The 20,627-nt window shown below is 37.6% G+C and overlaps 1 protein-coding gene across 4 annotated transcripts in view; it reads right to left on the bottom strand.

Moving 5' to 3' along the window:
- PCDH15 (protocadherin related 15) overlaps positions 1–20,627 on the bottom strand; it is an 805,351-nt gene that overhangs the window by 675,079 nt on the left and 109,645 nt on the right. The window lies entirely within an intron of this gene.

The raw sequence follows: 20,627 nt of genomic DNA, 5'->3' as shown, positions 1-20,627 counted from the left end.
AAAAAAACCCCAAACCCAAAACCAAACCAAAACTCTAAACTCTTACTAGTTTTCATTAACAAAAAAGTTAAAACCATGTGGTTTTTCAGCAAATCCCAACTGGTATTAAACAGATGCCCATCAGAATACAGAAAACTCGAAAGGAACATTTCTTGTACCTTCTCATCAGAACAGAAGTGCACTGTAAACAAACAATTTTGTGGAGACATTTCAAAAGTACTAAAGAAAATAGAAAGTGTGAGACTTGTGTTTAAATATCACTCTTTTTAATGAAGTTGATAATAAAAATATGAAAATTAGTTAAAATTTCTTAAAAATATATAAAAAAATGCATCTTGAAATAGTAATGATTTAATAGGAAGAACTAAGCGAAATGTACCTTAACACATTTTTAACATCCAATTAATGCACAGCTGATAATTTCTCCTGAGCCACAGTGCTTCACCCACATACCACAGGCAGATAGCACAGTAATGCACATCTGCAGTCTTACCAGACAAACAGGTAAGTTTTAGCCATACTTCAAAACCACCAGAAGTGATTACAGAAAAGTTAAGAATGAATTAACATAGACCCAGTCTGTCAAGTGAGGCTAATGACATCTACACATTATGTCTTCTTTACCTGCAGACCATATAGTGTATGCTGAACCTACAGTTATCACAACTTGCAATTTCTTTTATATAACATTATGACCTGAGTGCTATTTCTTTCCATATCAGGACACTACCACATGAGGCACAGCTCAGACAGAAAGCAGCAGCCTCCAGGACAAGAGGGAATGGCTTTAAGCTGACAGAGGGGAGGTTTAGATTAGACATTAGGAAAAATTTCTTTGCTATGAGGATGGAGAGGCACTGGCACAGGTTACCCAGAGAAGCTGTGGCTGCCCCCTCCCTGGCAGTGCTCAAGACGAGGTTGGATGGGGCTTTGAGCAATCTGGTCTAGTTGAAGGTGTCCTTGCCCATGGCAGGCGGGTTGGAACTAACTGATCTTTAAGGTTCCTTCTAACCCAAACCACTCTGTGATGACCCTAAAATAACAGGCTGGGCACAGAAGCCTCAAGCTGAGCAGCAGAGAGCTGCTGTACAAACAAATGCAGAAGCAGAGGATGAACTGGGCCAATGAGTCTTTTCTTTCAATCACTTTTTCTTAAAAAAAAAAAAAAAAAGGAAAGAATAAAACCCAACCAACCAACTAAACAAAAAAATTTGCAACACTTTTCATAGATAAATAAGAAAAAGACTTGGTCTAAATGGAGGGAAAACTGTGCAGTGCTATGGCTGAAAACCTTAGGAATACAACCTATAGTGAGTTTTGCTGGTAGGGAAGAACAGCAGAACAGCAGAGCTCCTTTAACCATGCAGGAAACCATCCCTGAAACAACTATTCAGGTTCCAAATTACTTTAAATCCACAGATATGCAGGAAATCATGCCTGAACCAAGTATTCAGCTTCCAAATTACTTTAGATCCACAAATATGCTAGAACTGCTATAAACCTTCAGTATATATTCAGGAATTAGGTCTTTAAACTCATCCCTATGACAAAGAATTAAGATGCTTGTTTAAGGAGCTGGTGTTGAAGAATAATAATCCCTACTTGTTTGATGCAAAGAAAATTGGAGCCACTTGAATAACAATATCCCTCAACTACTGTTCATATGTTTAAAATTCTAATAATCATGAAGTTCAACAACAGTTCATCAGAAAACTGATCCTGCTCCTAAATATATTCAGCAGTATGTAATAAAACTTTTCTAATGCTTCTTAAACAAAATTATCCACAAAAAGATACAGTAAAAGAAGATTTAAGAAATGAAGTTTCACAGTCAAGGTGTTGAAAACATTAGATTTACGGTTACTGGTGCAATCTTAATTCAGCTCTGACATACACATCTATGAAACCATCCGGAATCATGAATTTACTCCAGAAGGCTCCTGCCCTAGGTTCAATACCACAGAGCGATGGTACATCCAAAACTTCCGAGTGCTTGAATGCCTAAATTAAAAAACTTTGATTTTAGCCTTTATACAAAATGTGCACGTACCTATGCAGGCATGTATCAACTCTGTGTCAAATGTTTCGCAGTTCAAAGAGAAAGATTCCTCCTAAAAAAAGGCTGACTCTCCAAGACTCACTTTCCATCAAAAATATTCACCAACATCCTCCTCTGGTTATCAGTGCTATGAAAAAGAAAAAACACCACGAATTGCACAGAACCTTTCCTCCAGACATTTAGCCCACTGTTCCTTCACATCTCTGGCAATCTTCCACTGCTCAAGCGTGCTAACATTAATAAAAAAATTTAAGGTGAGTAAAAATTCTTAGATATATGTCAAGGACTGGGGAAGAAAATCAGTATTAGAGAGGAAAATCCATTAAAAGAAATGAAAAACAAGATTAAGTCAATTATGATTCTCAAATTGCAGGGCTACAAAATTGCCTTACTGAATTGGCCTGTAAGAAGAAAAACAAACAATAGGGAAAGAATTAGGAGAAACAGAGACCTTTCCAGTATGTTTCCTGACCCAAACTATCTGAAAGTCTCCTTTACTTTAACAAACATACATAAAATTGAGAAATTCAATTACTTTTTTCCAGGAACACTGGCTTCTAGGCATATTTTCTCTATTGAAATCCACATGCAGACATACTTTTCTTCTGTTTTCCTGAGACATATGTGCATGCATATGTGTGTGAGGGAGGAAAGAGAGCCTATAACATTAAAAGCATTTGTTCAAAAAAATTCTCTTATCTGTTTTCACCCACCAGACTTCCCTGTCTGATACATCTTTATCTGTAGGCTCGGAGGTTTTGGTTCAGCAGGGAAGTGGTCAAGAAACTCCTTAAGTACTCACCCTAGAGCAATAAGTTTGAGCAGCAGAGAAAAGTGTAAAGCAGGCTACAAAGTGTAAAGGTTCAGAAGTTTTCAGAAGAGAAATTGCTAAGGGATCATATCAGTAAAGAAGAGAATGATGCCAGAGGCTCAGTCTTTGACAGTGAAAGGGTGACATAATGGTAGTACAATCGCAATTACAAAAGGGCTGGGAGCCTGTTTTTCAGCTAACATAAATACAACAGCTATTGTACTGCACATCTGGCAAGTATTTACTACCTCATTTTAATACTTTTTACTAGCAGTAACTCATTAGCTCATTTCTTTAACAAAGTACCTGGTTCTCTTATACAATAATAATCTATAAAAGACAGAAAACTAAAAGACATCTGGATATCTCTAAATCCTAGCACAACAAATCTAAAACTGAATCTATAACCACCAGCACTACATACTCCACCAATGTCCTGGGATGTGAGGACACTCAATTCCTGTCTCTTTGGGGGAAACACTGAGAATTTTTCAATCTTACAATAAATTTTAGATCCACTGCTCAACTTCTGGGAGATCTAAGCAGAGTCTCATGTAATGAACGAAGTCCAGAAGGTGCTGTCCTAAGAAAAACACCAAATATTGCTACATGACTAAGAAGTAAATTACAATCTGACAGATCCTTTCATATTTCCACCAAATACAAGATATAAAGGGCTTCAGTTAATTATTAAGGATTGCTGAAATCATGTGAAGTATCAGAAAAATCAAGGGTGGGGTCATCCTTCCTAAAAGGGAGAATAAAAAAATTAACAAAATCACTTCATGGCACTGGGGGGTGAAGGGTGGGAGGGTTGGTGGAAATCATGTCCATGCTTAACTTAAACACTACAAACTTTGCAGACTGGAGTTCTTAAAGTGTAAATTAAGTGATGCTAATGTATGGGAAATACATGAGTGCAGGTATATTTGGATCCTAGTAAATATAGTATTGAATGTTTCATTACATGCATATCAATATTCCACATATTAATTAGAATAATTTTAACTAGTGCATACATTACAAAACTACTGCATACATTAAAACCAGCCTGAAACCAAATTAAAATTCTGAAATTTAAGAATGGAAATTGTCCAGGTTCAAAGAACGTATTTCCCAACAACTGGCTAAAAGTATACAAAATAAAATGTAGTTCAAACATCAGAAGTTATTTTTTCTTATACATAGTTAACTATTTTAATGAGGATGTTTGCTACGGGAAGATGTACTATAACTTGAGCAGTTTTTAAGTAAAAGGCTAATGAATATAAATTACAAAAAACAACCCTATACCGGTAGAGACAAATTATCTCATTAAGCCTGGTGACACTCCTGGATTCAGTTATAAGAGAACCGCACACCTCAGTACTTCAGTAACCTTTAATTGATTTATTTTCTCGGCCATTATCAACTGTTAAAAGGAACGAAAGTTTCAGAATGTGAATGCGTGAACCTCATTTGGGGAGAAATCCAGGGTTATTTTCAAATCAGGAAAACAAAACTTTATGAAGTGATTTACTGAGGACAGAACAAGCAATTATTGTCTTGCTTAGAAATATAATGTTAACATGAAAAATAAACAAAGCCTCTAACTTTAAGATGGGCACATCCAGATGATTCCTTTATAATCAGCCTCACAAAATTGTCTGAAAGATACTCGAACACATGCAAAAAAGCCAAACTTGATAAGAACTAGGCTAATTAACTTTGCAAACAAAGGAAGATCAAAGTAAACAAGGAAGAAATGTAAACAAAGTATGTGCACAACTGTCTGCCCAGTCACTGCATCTTCCCAGGCAGATCCTTGCTTCCATGCAATTTCATGACCTGTGAGAAGTGAACTCTGCTCACTCTTCTTTACACCTCGGGAAGCTTTCACACCTCCACTTTATGTTCACAGGCAGCTGGCTTCACTGAGCGAAAAGGAAGAGAACTGGGGCTGCTACTTATGCTGAGAAGCATGCCCTATTTCCAGCTGAGATTCAACCCAGTCCTAGGAAATATCGCTTAAGGTTAGCATGATTGGGTAAAGATATGAAAGGTGGAGACTGAACAGATTTACACAGGGATCTCTGAAGAGGTCTTCCGTTTGTGCTTGAACATGAAGATCTGAAGCCTGAGCTCCTGAACAAACCTCATCTAAGGCTTGAAAGTGCAACACAGATCCCTCTGACATCATGCTAGTATTGGCAATGCAGGTTTGACGATGGAACAAAGAGTAGCAGACACAAGGGAAAAAGACATTTTCAGTGAGCAGTGTTTTCTGACTCAGTTCTTGTATCTCCTATTTGTTCTCCTCTCCAAGTGTATGTTCTGGCAAGAAAACTTCTTTCCCAGAATGCTGCTTGCATCTCATTACTAATACATCTGCTTCATGCCAAATCTTTTTTCATCTTAATGCAAAATTCTTCATTAACCGAAAAGGCCAAATGATCTATTTTTCTTTAGAGGTGAGCCAAATCTGCATACTTGATTTCTTAATTAACATTATCCATTTATACCAACTACAGATTCCAGTTTCTACCTACCATAATACAGTAGTCGTCTTCAATACTACACCAAAGACATTTAAATCTCCAAAGAATACAAAAAGGAATATATCTACTTATATATACTTAAAGTACCATTCCATGCAACTACAGCAATGGATTTTATCCCCCCCCCCCTCCTTTTTTTGAAACTCACCAACAATAGCTGTATTTTCAGTATATATAGCTGAAATAGTTAGCTAGGACTAGTATATATTCTGAAATAATCCATTATGTTATTTCTCCCATGTTAACTCTAAGACCAGAGCCAAGTTCTGTAACTATAGCTATGGTCTACTCCCTGAAGCAGAATACCATTCACAGGCCTGTAACACATGGGAATAATCTTCCTAACTTCCACACTTCTGAAAATAAATCCTACTGGCAACATTTTTGCCGGGAAAATTCTGAAATTCCTCAAAATACATCATATATTATGAAACCTCTATGTGAGGCAATGGTTCAAATCCTGGCTCTAGCAGAGATTTGAAAATCAGGCCTATACCGTAAGCTTTTGAAAGTATCTGCTTATTTATCTGATAATTAATATTTTCTTAGTTGCACAACCAAAAGACATCCATGGAAAACACAGCAGTGTTAAAAAAGCAAACGAGAAAGAAAGGAAAATAACACAGTGGATATCAGCAAAACATTGACAAAGCTCTCTTAATATCAGCCTGACCATTTGGCTTGAAATATGGGATGCACATAATAGGTAGTCTGTCACTTAATTCTACCTCTTACCGTTAGTCTCCTCTAGTGCCACCAAGACATATATAAAAATATGCTGTAATCAAATATAGAATGTGTAGCAGTACTAAACACATATTGTGTTTTTATGTTATCTTGAAGCAGGTATTAAATCAGATCAAAATAATCTGATCAGCTGATGAATTTAGAAGTCTTAAAGAGATGAAGAAAGCTTTCTACAGCCCACTTCTATCAGTATCTGCAGTCCTGTTTCTGTTTGCGTGTGACAGGAGACATTATAAAAAAGTTACATGCCCCATGCCTGCTTAAAGCAATCTGTCACAGACATGTCCTTTAGATAAAGCAGATAATGCCACTATCATTTATTCCATAAAATTATCAAAGTCTTCACGGTCTTTAAATATTTAACGACCATGTGGTTTTGCTGTAGACAAGTACGGTACACTTTAATAACAACCTACTCCAGTCAGCCTATTAAGTTATTTAAAGCAGGAGCAAAAGATTTTCAGGTGTTTCAATACATCGTACATCTGAATATCTACTCATATTTTAACCCAAGTCCATTGTACATTATCTGGTTTACATTTTAAAATTTCAGACATTTCTTTGAAGAATACTGAAATGCCTTATAGGATAAGCTTTCAGATACTGATGAAGTAAACTGAGTCAAATACCCATTTACAGACAAACTCAAATCAAGAGCTGTGAAGCCACATACACTCCTCAAGTAGCATAAGAGAAGCTAGCTTCTCCTGTTTCCACTCAACAGAATTACTTCCCGAGAACTGTACATCGGACATCTCACAGATTTTCTGCTTCACAAATAGCAATAAATTACAGTGTTTCCAAAGAGAACACACAGAGACATGGGATGGCTTATATACATAAATATATATATGCTTGTTTATGTAACCGTGCTTGTTTATGTAACCATATATATATATATATGTATGCTTGTTTTGTTCTGCTACCTGACCATCTGAAAAACACTAAGTTTTCAAGAACAACATGAAATGTACCACAAGTATATTAATTATTTTCTCCGGTTTCTTTGCTTAAATGTATTGCCTGACTGATTTTGTGTTCCACACATAACACAAAAGACTATAGTTATGTCAATTAAAGTTTCTATGGAAATTTAGAAGTTGGACTCCACAATATTTATTGTTTTACTTGAATTTGAACTTTAACATTGTTAATATGTTTTCTACTTCTAATTTAGTTCAGAAAAAGAGTTTAACCTGGAGCCAGGATAAAAAATAAAAATAAAAATAAAAACCCATTTCAAAACAAACCCCAAATATTTAACCTCTTGCAAGCTCACATAAAGTTGTCTATAATACCTTTCGATCTATGAAACTTTTCATCCAAGTTGCAATGAATCAAAAGAAATATTGGAATTTCCTGTAGTTAGCCCCAGCCCACGTTTTGTGCTAACTTTGAAGGTTTTAAGTTTAGCTGTCAGTATTAACAAGTAAACAAAATATTAAGGATTAGTAAGTACCTTCGTATGTTTTTTCCAAGGAAAACCAGGTACTACGTAATCTCCCATTTCTCAGCTGAGCCAGCGATGGCTGCTAAACAGAGCAGAGACACCGCAGTTGCCAAGCAGGGAAAACCAAGGATGTTATGCCTCTTCACAAGGTTGTTCTCTTTAATCTAACAGTTCTTTGACTTCCACACTATATTCAGAATAACAACAAATGTGGGAGCTGTTTAAAGAACCAAACCTTTCTATTAGTTCAAGTACCTGGTTTATCACTTACATTTTTGACAATACTTGTGTTTAATCAGATTATGAACACTTTATAAAGTCAGTTGGGTGCAAAGAAACAGATAGTTTACCCCTGACATAATATTTAACTTGAATTTTACCAATAAAACATTTCTGAAAGCCATAATCAAAGGTTATTGAAACCATCCTTAATGATGGGTGGAAACCGAGTGTTTCTAAATAGTTCCGATTGTACCACCAATTAATATATTCTATATTGAGTCTAGCCACCAGGTTGAGAGAATCTAAAAATATACCAATGTTATGAAAGATTATTTCTTTTTCTGCTGCACAGACAACTTTACTGCTCGCTGTCTTCAGGGAATCCTCTGGCTGGTGTCTCCACATTTTAGATTCAAAAAGAGATTTCAGATAATTTTCTGGCATTTCTCCAGTATTAACTATGACACAGTTAATTCAGCAGAGAAATGACAGATTTCATATAGCTTCTGAGTAGGTGGGATTGACAGTACTTTGTTAATGACCTCCCTCTCCCTGTTTTTATTGCAAATAATTTTTATACATATTTTTCCTAACAAACTTTGATTTTGTCGACATATCCAGTGGGCATACAATACAGTTATTGTTGCTGGAAATGTCAGTACTTCAAATGTGACTCTTGATGTAGCTCTCATAGGATATTGAGAAATAGCCAAGTAAATTTATTCTTTGTATCTAAATGTCAGTTTAGGTATAAAAAAATTAAATATCATGAATAGAAGAAGTATGTGCACCATATATCTAATGTGACAACTTCAATAAGAAACAAAATTGAATCTCTTTCATATGTGACTACTGTACCTAATAGTGGAGGATGTCAACAGCTCCTCTATAAATGGAAATGTATATTACAGATTAAAATAATTTTAAAAGACCCTTTTTTATTGTAATGATAAAACCTAAAAACATGATGAAATCAAAGCCATATTAGAGTTTAAAATACAATAAACCAGAAGCTATTTATATCCCTAGCACAGTGGATATTTTAAAGGAGGACATAATCACTAAATAAAAATTTATCTTATATCAATAATGTAAGATTTGCATTCTTATGAGCCAGACAGTTTTCAGCAACTCTCCGAGTCCCCCCACAAAAGTTAACAATGCCTTCAGTTATAGAAACTGAGAAAATATTGGAGGAAGGTTAGGGTCTTAGCATGGATAAATAATTGGTTATCAAGATAAGAAACAGAAGGTAGGATTAAGTGCTCAGAGTTTTCACAGGGGAGTCAGCTCACCAGGGAATTCTTGCAGACAGCCAAGCTAGGAACTGTGCTGATCAACATATTCATAATTAGTCACGGAAAAGAGTGACCAGGAAGGTGACATTCTGCAGATGATACTAAGGACAGTAAAGATGAGGACCACCTGCAAAGATCTGCAGATGGACCTTCCATGTCTCAGTGAGTGAGCAATCAAAATGACAGATGGAATGCAACAGGAATAAACACAGACTGGTGGACCCCGGGAAAAAAAATAATCCTGGCTTTGCATACAAAATGATGGACATTGTTCAGAATATTAATATGCAGAAATGATAACATGGAGCTGTAACTCTTAGTTCTACAACAAAATTGACTCAGACTCCTTGTAAGTCAAATAAAAATTGAAATAATTAGAGAAATAATAGAAAAACAGGAAAAAAAGTTTCTATATAAACCCCATAGGACATACTACTTGTACATAATTCTGATTCCCCACCTCAAAAAGCATACAATAGATTTATAAAGGGTTCAATGGAGGGCAAGAAAGCTGAGGCCATTCAGTCAGGAAAGAGAGATGACTCAGAAAACGGATGACAGAGACACATCTGTAAAATCCAGAGCAAGGTGGAAAGAATGAAAGTCCAACCTGGTGCTCACTGTCCCTCTCAGGATCAGAGCTAAAGGGGCATCAAATAACAGTTACAAATGAACAAAAGGCAATGAGTTTTCCTGCATAGCCTGTAATTAGGCTGGGGAACTTCACTCCAAGATACCAAGAGTTTACAGGGGTCTAAGAGGAAACTCAAAAAGTTATATGGAAGAAAGACTCTATGACTGTACCTCTAGCTCCCCAGCTGCCTGAGCACATGGAGGCTGCAAGAATTTTCTGAGGAAGTTTTATTACATGCTTGACCTAAACTCATACTGCCATACATGTGTCTGTTTTTCAAGAACCCTAAGAATGATGGAAAGGCATGAAAATCAAGTAGCATCCATGAGTAGCAGAGAACTCTCCACCTTGAGCTTAAAACGTGTGAGGTAACTACAGCATTCAACATGAAATGTAAGTGTACAAACACTGTGAATATAAGGGAAAAAAAAAAAAAAAAGCAAAGATCACAATCAGCCTCCCAGTCTTCCTTGGTGTCCTGGTTTCAGCTGGAACAGAGTGAATTTCCTTCCTAGTAGCTGGTGCAGTGCTGTGGTTTGTCTTTAGTCTGAGAACAATGCTGGTAACACACTGATGTTTTAGTCGTTGCCAAGTAGCACTTACCCTGATCAAGAACTTTTCAGTCTCTCATGTTCTGCCAGTGAAGAGGGGCATGGGAAGCCAGGAGGAAGCAGAGATAGGACACCTGACCCAAACTAGCCAAAGGGGTATTCCATACCACAGCATGTCATGCCCAGTATATAAACTGGGGGGAGTTACCTGGAAGGGACTGATCGCTGCTCGGGTCGGGCTGGGTATCAGTCAGCGGGTGGTGAGCAATTGTACGGTGCGTCACTTGTGTTTTCGCAATTTTAATTTCTCTGTTGTTTTTTTCCCCCCTATTATTATAAGCGTTGCTATTATTGGTAATATTTCTATTATTGCTATATTTCATTTTATTTCAATTATTAAACTGTTCTTATCTCAACCCACACGTTTTACATTCTTTTGATTCTCTCTCCACTTGCTCAGCCTCAACCACTGGACAGACCATTAGTGTGGAGGACTAGTGTGACTCCAGTTGTGATTTCCACTGCCAGCTGGGACGGCAGGACCCACTCAGTTGCTTTTTCGACACAGTGCTCCAGACTGATGCTGTCCAACTCCTGTAAGCCTAAGCCCTCCTCTTAAATCTCTGCCAACCGCTATACCTGTTCCCAAAACACCCTCCAACCTTGCTCCAGTCTTCACCCAAATGCAGCATAAACTCCTTTTGGACTGACATATCCCCTCATCCTTTTTGTCAATGAAGATAATTTCCTGTTCACATCAGTAATCTCTGGGCCAGCACATCTTCCCCCAAGTCAGCAATAACAGGTTGGTACAGATATGTAAACACACAGGCACATGAAAATGAATACTGAGTACCAGTGAAGCAAACAGATTATCTGGGGATGTACATTCTTCTCCTTCACGATACTTGGCTCTCAAAGCCCAGCATCTAAATTCTAGGCTGACTGAGACTAGAGGCCTAATTAATTTGCTGAAGGTTATACAGATAACTTTGGCAGAGATCAGAATCAGACTCCAGTCTTGTGTAGTATTTTAATTGCAAAGTATCATCTCCACAACCAGATTCATTTTTCTTGATTCCACTCTAGTATAAATAATAAACCTTCCTCTATAATCCCTGCAAGCTCATTACTTGTTTCAGTAAAACTATTCATAATTACTAAGTCATCTGATTACATTTGCCCTTTTGTGTATCTGGGCACCTCAGAGCCAGAGAAGGTTTTAAAGCATTTACAAAATAGGCAAATAATTTATTTTGACATCTGAACAGAGTTCGCTCTGGTCATTTGCTCTTTCATATTGCATATTATTATATGCAATCAGTCATCTAAACTATGTGTTGTTACCACTTTCCATATGAATATATGAATGGCCAATAATATCAGCTCTAAGTAGGATTTCTATTTAACACCAAATATTCTTGTCTGGACATGAATATCCTGTGCGGGCATGAATACAGATTCCCACAGAATTAAAACTTGTTCTCTGAATACTTGCTAAAACAAAACCGTACTATAGATACTTGCAAGGAGCCTGAGCATGACTGATAAGAAAGAAACGTAGATCTGTAGCGTACACTTGCCAACTCAATTCTAAAACATCCAACTGATTCTAACTGTAGATTACTGACTTTCTCCAACCATCCACATTTTCATCTTCTGCTAAAAATACTCATTTACACAGACCAGCAAAGCAGTGGTCCAGGACACCCAAACTTTAACAAATCACAGTCATCGATTTAATCTCACATAAATGAAGCTTCCCGTTGTCCTTTTAAAATAAACAAGGAGGACACAGAGGCCTGCACATAATCACTAAATTACAAAGAACAGATGTGAAACATTAACAAGGAAATGCTCATGCTGGCAAGGAGAAAACACTATAAAACAGCACACACTGTACCAAGACAGATTGGCTTTTAAATGACTCATACTTACAAGATTACAAACAACAAGGAACAAAAATAAAATAGTTCATTTTACTGGGCCTAATACACTTTAGTTACTTTAAATTAAGTGTTAATTGTGCCATTTCTTTCCCTCCTACTTTTCCTTTTGACATCTTGTTTGAAATGCCTTGATGAAGGGGAAATTACTACGAAACACACAATTCATATCTAGGCATTTACCTATCAAATTCATTATTAGTGCAAGCATTCCCTTCAAGACACACATTCATTTCTCTGAAAAGAAAGCATCTCTCTCGCTTGCCTGTTTAACACATTACTACACCATGTATGCATACAATGAATGTTTTTCTCAGTTTTTCAGAATAGCCCTCTAAAGATTTTATTCTATTCATCCCATGTGTTACCAGGCCTTTTTTCACACCGTTCACTTGGAAAAAAGGAAAAAACAACAGGAATTGCTTCTTGCAGTGTTACCAAAGGAGGCTGAACAAGATATTCGGGATAAGAGAGATGAAGAACCACCATGAAGTGCAGGGTGATGAAGTAAAATGCAAATAGCAACTGAAATTTGGTGTCTCTAAGCTCTTTTGGCAGTTGGTATTTTCTGGAAAGAGGCTTTTTAATTATGGTGCTGACACTGCCTGCCTTTCACACACATTTTCCATTCATATAGAACATCCTACAAACACTCCCCCATGTTTCAAGCAACTTCATAGTTTATTGTCCATAGATGATTAAATTGGCTTGCCATCTATACTTGCAACACTAATTCGTGCAAGTTCCCCAAGTCCAGATGAACTCTGGTCATTATGTACCATGTGAGATAATGTAAAGGAAGCTCAGATTCCTTTCCTTTTCACCTTTAACGAGGACCTCAAGCAATCTTAGACTTCCAAAAGCCACTAAAATGCCAATGACAGCAGTCACTGCTGCTCTATGATTTGATATTGAGTCAGACAACTAGAGCATCAGCAACACACTGCTCATGCTCTTCCCATTTGGCTTCCTTAACAAAAATCTTGCCTACCTAAACTGTTTCATATTAGTACTGATAACCAGAGAACTTTCTAAATTCAGAAAGTTACTGTAGAAAACATTTTAAATCAAACAAATGCTACTGGTGGCTCCCTCCCTTAACTGCCCTTCTCCCACTCTCAAATTAAGATAATGCTTTCAGCAACGCCAGCTGCGTAATAAGTTTCTTCCATGTCTTGTGGTGTTTGCATCTAAGAATAACAGCTCAGAAAGAAGCTCCATGCATGGGGCAGTGCAAGAGAGCAGAAGTCAGAACTAAAACTCACCTGTACTATCTGACCTAGAACTGGTCCCAACCTTGTGCTACAGAAATAGAAGCTCTGACTTCTGTCAGTATCATGGCGCTAAAGTCACATATACCTTAAGGTTATGAACCTGAATCCTTAAATACTAAAGTAACAAAAATTTGAAAACAGTGCATAGTCATAGAAAAAGAAGGAAAAAAGAAAGACAGGTCAGAACAACACAACACACAGTGGAAGGAAGAAAAGAAAGTTAATAAGGGGCTCACGTATCACTGGCCACAGGCCTGCAATTGTATGTGCAAGGAGGCAATAAAGCTCCAACTTATGACTGCTAGGGCTGGCTCAAACTCCCCATAAGAATTATTCCAAAAAAAAAAAAAAAAAAGAGGAGTATTTTGGTGTAGACAGCACATTGTACCTTCTGTGGTAGAAAGGACCCAAGCAAGATCTACACAATCAGTTTAAACAGAATCATAATAATGAGGATGGAGTATGTTGGGAAATTTCTATTGCTCCAACTACCAATAAATGGATCAATTTTTATTTTTTCCTGTATTTCTCACAGAGATATCTGCACGCATGGTTAAAGCAGATGTCCTTCATTATGACCATAATGGATTAACTTCTTGATAGCACAAGGGACAGATGTTCTTCCTACTATCCACTAAAAGGGGAAAAGTGGGAGGCAGTAAATGTCTTAATTTCTTAAGATCTCCATTGGTAAAAATTGCATGGGAGAAAGTAGCACATCCTTCAATAAACTGTCAGCAATTATCTAAACATAACTGTTAAAAACTCAGACTTTATTTGCAATTTGAGCTTCTCTAGCTATAGATCCTATTTAACAGACCTTATGCCTTTATTTAACAGACCTATTTAACATATTCTTATGCCTTTATCTACTAAATTGAAGAGTCTTTTACTATTGAATAATCCATAAGGACTTATGCAGATAGAAGTTGCATTAAAACACTTCATGTCTTTTTTTCTCTGAATGAGATGGACAATTCACTTCTCTCTTGCTGCAAGTCAAGCATCCTCAAATAATTTCTGCGGCTCTTTCCTGCACCACTATTAGCTTTTTACAATGTTGATACCCAAAGCAGAATCTCCAAGCCTAGGAATGATCTTACTACTAATTCATATGGAAATAGCACCACTTCTGAGTTGAGGCTGATATTGCCCTATATGTATTGTTATTATACATATGCACCTAAGTCTGTTCTTAAGACCACTAGAGAAAATACAAACAAATTTAACTGGTTGCAGCCTTTAGTCTTATTATCCAAAAGGTATCAGTCTATTAACAGATTAGGTTTCTTACTCTTTGTAAGGAAGAGCATTGAAGCAGCTATTCTTACAGAAAGTAGCTGAGAGCTAGAGAAATATTCACTTTATGAGCCTGAGGAAGCAGCAAATGGAAAAGACAGGCTTAGAAGGTGATCAAAAGAAAGAAGCATCTGGAAACAAAAGCTGAATTTAAGCAAAGAAATTGTTTTGTTTAATGGTTTAATTACCTTAATATTGAAGAAAAAGAACCACCATTGCAAAGAGTGCCGAATTTTGGCACTTGTGAGAAATTCCACTGACTTATTACTGCGGAAATGCGTACTTATTCTTTCCAATCAAAATATTCATATTCATAATAAAATTTTAACAGAGTTGTTAAAATTCAATATTCATGTTAAAATTTCAAAGATTTTTTTTAAGTAAAATTGCAAGAAAGAATACAAGAAAGCACCCTCATGGCTGTGGTGAACTTTAAAGCTTAATTTCAATGTCAAAGTTCAAGTCTTGCTCAAGGTTAAGGGAGACTGAGCACCACACATTTCAGTGCTTCCAACCTACTTTCACATGTAACCTTACGGAAAATGCAGAGGACCATGGTAGCACATGTATTATTCAAGGCACATTTTCACTATTAGCAGAAATGCACTACAGCATTAAGACTTCATATCAACACAGAAAATTTCCAAAAATCACTCTCAATATTTCTCATTCACTTGACAGGGAAAAAAAAAAAAAAAAAAGGTCACTATTGGAACATTCTTCTACCTGTACAAGAAGAATCAATGTACAGTGACCAGAGCACAATGGAAAACACTGAAAAATAAATTAAAACAAGAACTTTAAGCAGTCTACTAACAAAAGTTTTTCTACAAAGAGGTCTACAGGGCAATAATTTAAGTGACCAGAACATTTATTTTCCCACAGCAGCGGAACAAATATTTACAGTCATTAGGATTCTTCAGCACACTGAAATCATTACGCAACCAGCAAAGCACGACAAGCCAGGAAAAAGTAGGTATTGTGTTCATTAAGGCCATGCACATGAGCCCCATGCAATTCTCTCATAAGGCATAATAAATGTAGTAGTTGAGACACCAAATTGTTATTAAAGATCCCTTTTTATTATTAGATATGAGGAAGAATTACAAAGTCACTCATGAAATTGCCCAGGGTGAGCCCCAGAGGTCTCATATGAATATTCCTGAAGAAGAAAATTGATGCAAACTTGGTTTTGCTGAAATACATGTGCGTTTGAAAGAAACGGCCCACCAACCACCTCGTAGAGCAACGTCTGCGTGACATACCTGGAAAGTATCCACAATAAGGGACATTAATCTTCAAGCACACTAGAAATCAGCGCAAAGAACTGGACAATCAAATTGGCTCAGTTCTGTTATGTTCCCAGACAAAAATGCCCTGTGTGTCCACATTATCCATCTTTTCCTGCTCTAGAGTCTAGAATGGTTTCAGGAAAAGATGAGTAATTTAGCTGGTCCTGAGAAATAACTGCTAATCCCATAGACAGTTAAAGAAGCACTTGGTACAGATCCTTTGCTCTAGTGATACATTTAACATCAGAGAATTAAACAAGTCCGGTCTCTCAGAGCGTTACTCTGCCAACCAACAACATCCATCTAACCAAACTTGAAGCTTAAGCCCAAAACCTGACTTTGTTTCTAGGATACTATTTCCAGAGAGACTAAGGAGTTTGACACGCACCTATAACACAGACAAACAGCACAGGTGGTGGACAGTGCTGTTTCAGACACTAAGAAAAGCACTCCCCTATCGCTTTCAGGTGTCTTCAAAGCAGTGGTGGGCAAGGCCTTTGAGACAGACAGGAAGGAAGGACATACATCTATCCCAAGGTCAAGCCTCCCTGGCACAGAAAATCACGTATTCTTCTCAGTGGCCAGCTATGAGGCCCAAGATCAAAATGTTCCAGCAACTATTCCTCCTTTGTCACTGCAGCCTACTTTTTTAGAAGTTAACAGTGAGTTTTTTGCTGTTTCTAGAATATGTGAAATAATCACAGTTACCCTTTGTCGAGGGTAATTTTCGTAGTCTGAAACACAGCCTTCCTGTGAATTAGGTGGTAATTAGACTTTTCTTTGCTTATTTATGTTCTTCTCTATTTATTTATGTTAGAACATTACCAGAATGAGTGACTCCACCGTTCAAGCCCTGTTGAATTAGACAGAATAAGAAGGACTAACAGATTGGAATAACAAGTACAAGAGACTGATGCATTTCAGCTCCAGAACAAGGCTTTTATTAGGTCAAGTCTGTGCATCCCCAAACAATACACCAGCCAAGCACCTGCGACAAGCATCATACTAGGCGGCAAGGAGGAGAGCATGAAGATTTTAATGTTTGCACTTGAGCGGTCATAATATTAATTCTCGTGTAACTAGGGGCAGAAGCAGCCTTTTATTCACACAGACCCCACATTGGGTGGGTAACAGTCAGGTGGCCTTAGAGATCCAGATACAAGCTGCCCTTCTTACTCTATCTTTTTGCTCTCAAACAGTAATTGAAGAGACCAACATCTCCTCTGCCCCAAACAGGCTTCAGCTAGAAACAAGTCAAAACTTCCATAAAATCCATCTCTTTCAGTGATACAAGCTGTTATTTCTCTTCATCCAGAGAAAAAAAGGAAAAGTATGTACACTACCTGTGCTACTATCTTCTGCTTGACCTTGCCTCTAATCAACCAGGCATCTAGACATAGACATGAGTTCCCCATGTCTTTTCATCTGCTGTATTACTTCCTTGCCATTCTGTGGCTAGTTACAGCACCATGAAGTTTCTGAAGTTACGTTTCCCAGTGATCTTCCCTAAGAAAAGTCTTAGAAGATGAACGGAATATGTGAAGGGTCTACATATATGGGGTCTACAAGGATGCTGGGGAGGGACTCTTCCTTAGGGACTGTAGTGGTAGGACAAGGGGTAATGGGTTCAAACTTAAACAGGGGAAGTTTAGATTAGATATAAGGAAGAAGTTCTTTACGGTGAGGGTGGTGAAGCACTGGAATGGGTTGCCCAGGGAGGTTGTGGATGCTCCATCCCTGGCGGTGTTCAAGGCCAGGTTGGACAGAGCCTTGAGCCACATGGTTTAGGGCAAGGTGTCCCTGCCCATGGCAGGGGGGTTGGAACTAGATGATCTTAAGGTCCTTTCCAACCCTTACGATTCTATGATTCTATGATTCTATGATAAGAACAGAATTTGACAATGACCAAGTATTTCTACCTGCCAAGTATTACCTGGCAGGTAATTATAATATATATGCTGGGCAAGTATCTATAATAACCCAGTAATCAATGATGTAGCAAATTCTGCTCAGCTGAACAGCACATATATTTGCTAGATCAAACATGGATCCCAGTAAAAACACTGATCTTGTTCACACACCACTGAAAGATACATACTAAGGAAAAATGTGCTTTACATTCTCTATGTGCTGGTTAGTTCTTTTCTGATAAGAAGGCTGCTCATGTTAGCAATTCAAATAGGTTCCAGATTCCCAATAAAACTGAAAAAGTGATAAAAATATTTAACCAAAACTAAGAAACAGCAGAATTAACACCAATGAATAGAAAACTAAAGCACACTTCCCTTTATTTCTACTAATGGGAGCATAGAGAAGCACATAGCTTGTGGTATCTAGTACTAAAAAAAAAATTAAATTCTTAGCTACAATCCTGCATTCCTAACAGCTAACTGCTACATACCCAAACCAGAGTAATTTTTTTCCTAATTAATATTACTTTTCAGAACTGAGGAACAGGTCCCCAGCAAGTATAAAACAATATTTGAGGATCTGCTCTGCACTTTACCCCATGCTTGAACAGAATGAAGGCCATGCCACTGAATTCTTCCTCTCTTGCCACCTTATCCAGCCTATGTCAACTAAGATCTGTGAAAAACAGTGTACCATTTCAGAGACTGGATGGACCTCTAACATGTCTTAAAAATTGTAAAAGAAAACTATCCCACCTTGTGCAAATCAGGCCCTCTACAGCTGTGACTGTGGGAAGACCACCAACCACTTTATTTTGCTTGAAAAATCAGGTAACTGGAGGCAACTGGACCCAAGGGGCAGTCACTGCTCTGACAACACGCCTCAGGCCAGGCCCTGAAGGGCTTCACAGCACATATGCACACTGATGTGTGTATGGGGGTCTGCACCAGCAGTTGAGGTGGGACCGTGGGCCTCTGTCGCTCACATGACTGCGTCAGCAACTGGGGAGACTGGTATCCAGGGACAGCTACTGGATAGACCAAGTGTCTCTGGCTGGCTACTGGAGGGATCTGCATTGTACAGATTTCCCACTATGGGGCCTTCAACCTGACCAGCCAGAGCAGCTGGGATTTCCCGCAGCAGCCTTCTAACCCATCAACTGCTTTTACTTCACCTTCTCCACTGCCTGTATTTGTGTTACTTACCAATGAACCCCAGGCAGAGACAGATCATCTCTCCTGCGTGTTTCCTCTCAATTTCATCCAAGAAAGGATCTTTCAAATACTACAACATGACCTCACCACACTTCTCAGCATGTGAGCACAAGAACCATACAGACATGTAGCAAAGCCTGCTACAATCCATGAATTTTGACCCAGAAAGTGCCAGTGGCAAACACAGCAGCAAAATGGAAGTCCCTTAGGAAAAAAGATGGGTGTATTTGACATTTCAATTAATCATTTAATTGAAATGTAAATAAAACTACAGTACTGCAAAGATTGAAATTATCTATCTAGTATCTTTTCTTCCTTTGCAGTTATGCATCTTTCTTTCACTGGAGAAGGTAACATCCTTGCTGCAGAATGTTTTTTATTGAAAACCTTCTAACTACTACCATTGAAGATTATTTTAAAATATGTTAATACCACAAGGTCTTCCCTATTCAATTATAAAGTTTATTTGGTAAGCTATTCATAGGTTCCCACTACACCTGGACTGACCCAGATTTCACAACAAGCGTTTAAACTGCCTTTCAAGGCTTGGCAAGGCTAAATACTAGTAGTAGTAGTACTATTAGTACTATTAGTAATAATAAAACCTTCCGTCATTAATGCTATGAACCCATGAGGAATAGTATCAAATATTTAACATATGCTAGAAAAACCTTCCTCAAAACTTCATTTAATAAAGTGTTAATCAGCACATAATGCTTTGCAATATCAGCTGCAATAAATAAGTATAAATTATGTGTATACCAGGAATTAGCTTTAATATAAAAATACACATTCAACTCCCAAATACTGTCAGCAAAGGACTTAATAATTTTGTTGAGGGCTGGGATTTGGGGCAAGGTTGGTTTATTGCTGTTACTAGGACCTAAGTTTTCTTTAGCTGACAACCTCTCCAAACTTACTGGATTGGTCTCAGCAGTGATTTTTGAACAGAGTACTCATGGTAGTACATGTTGATAACAACAGAAAATATCTGGTAATTCATATATTTAAATTTACCTCTAATTTTTTAAGTCATTTCAAGCAACAGTGATGCCACATCTGAGAATAAAGAGTTGAAAGACAACATTCCTCTTGGTGTCATAACTATTCATAAGAATCAGGGGAATTAGACCAGCAGACAAGTCTGCCATGTAGCTGGGGTAAAGTTTAGCTGGGGCTAATTCCAGTTCCCATCCACCTTTCTCATGCACTGTCCAGGCAACAGCATCCTGTACTCATTAAGTCATATTCAACTCCACTGCAGAAGCTACTGCTAAATATGTACCTGCAGCCATCCCTAGACACACTGTTAGGGTTCAAACAGTGTTTGTGGATTAGTTATTCCCTACTACACCAGAGCTTTTCCCAGTATCTCAAAGATG

Source organism: Strigops habroptila, chromosome 5, assembly GCF_004027225.2.
Source record: "Strigops habroptila isolate Jane chromosome 5, bStrHab1.2.pri, whole genome shotgun sequence".
In the NCBI taxonomy this organism is placed as follows: Eukaryota; Metazoa; Chordata; class Aves; order Psittaciformes; family Psittacidae; genus Strigops; species Strigops habroptila.
This window is presented reverse-complemented; position numbering and strand designations above follow the sequence as displayed.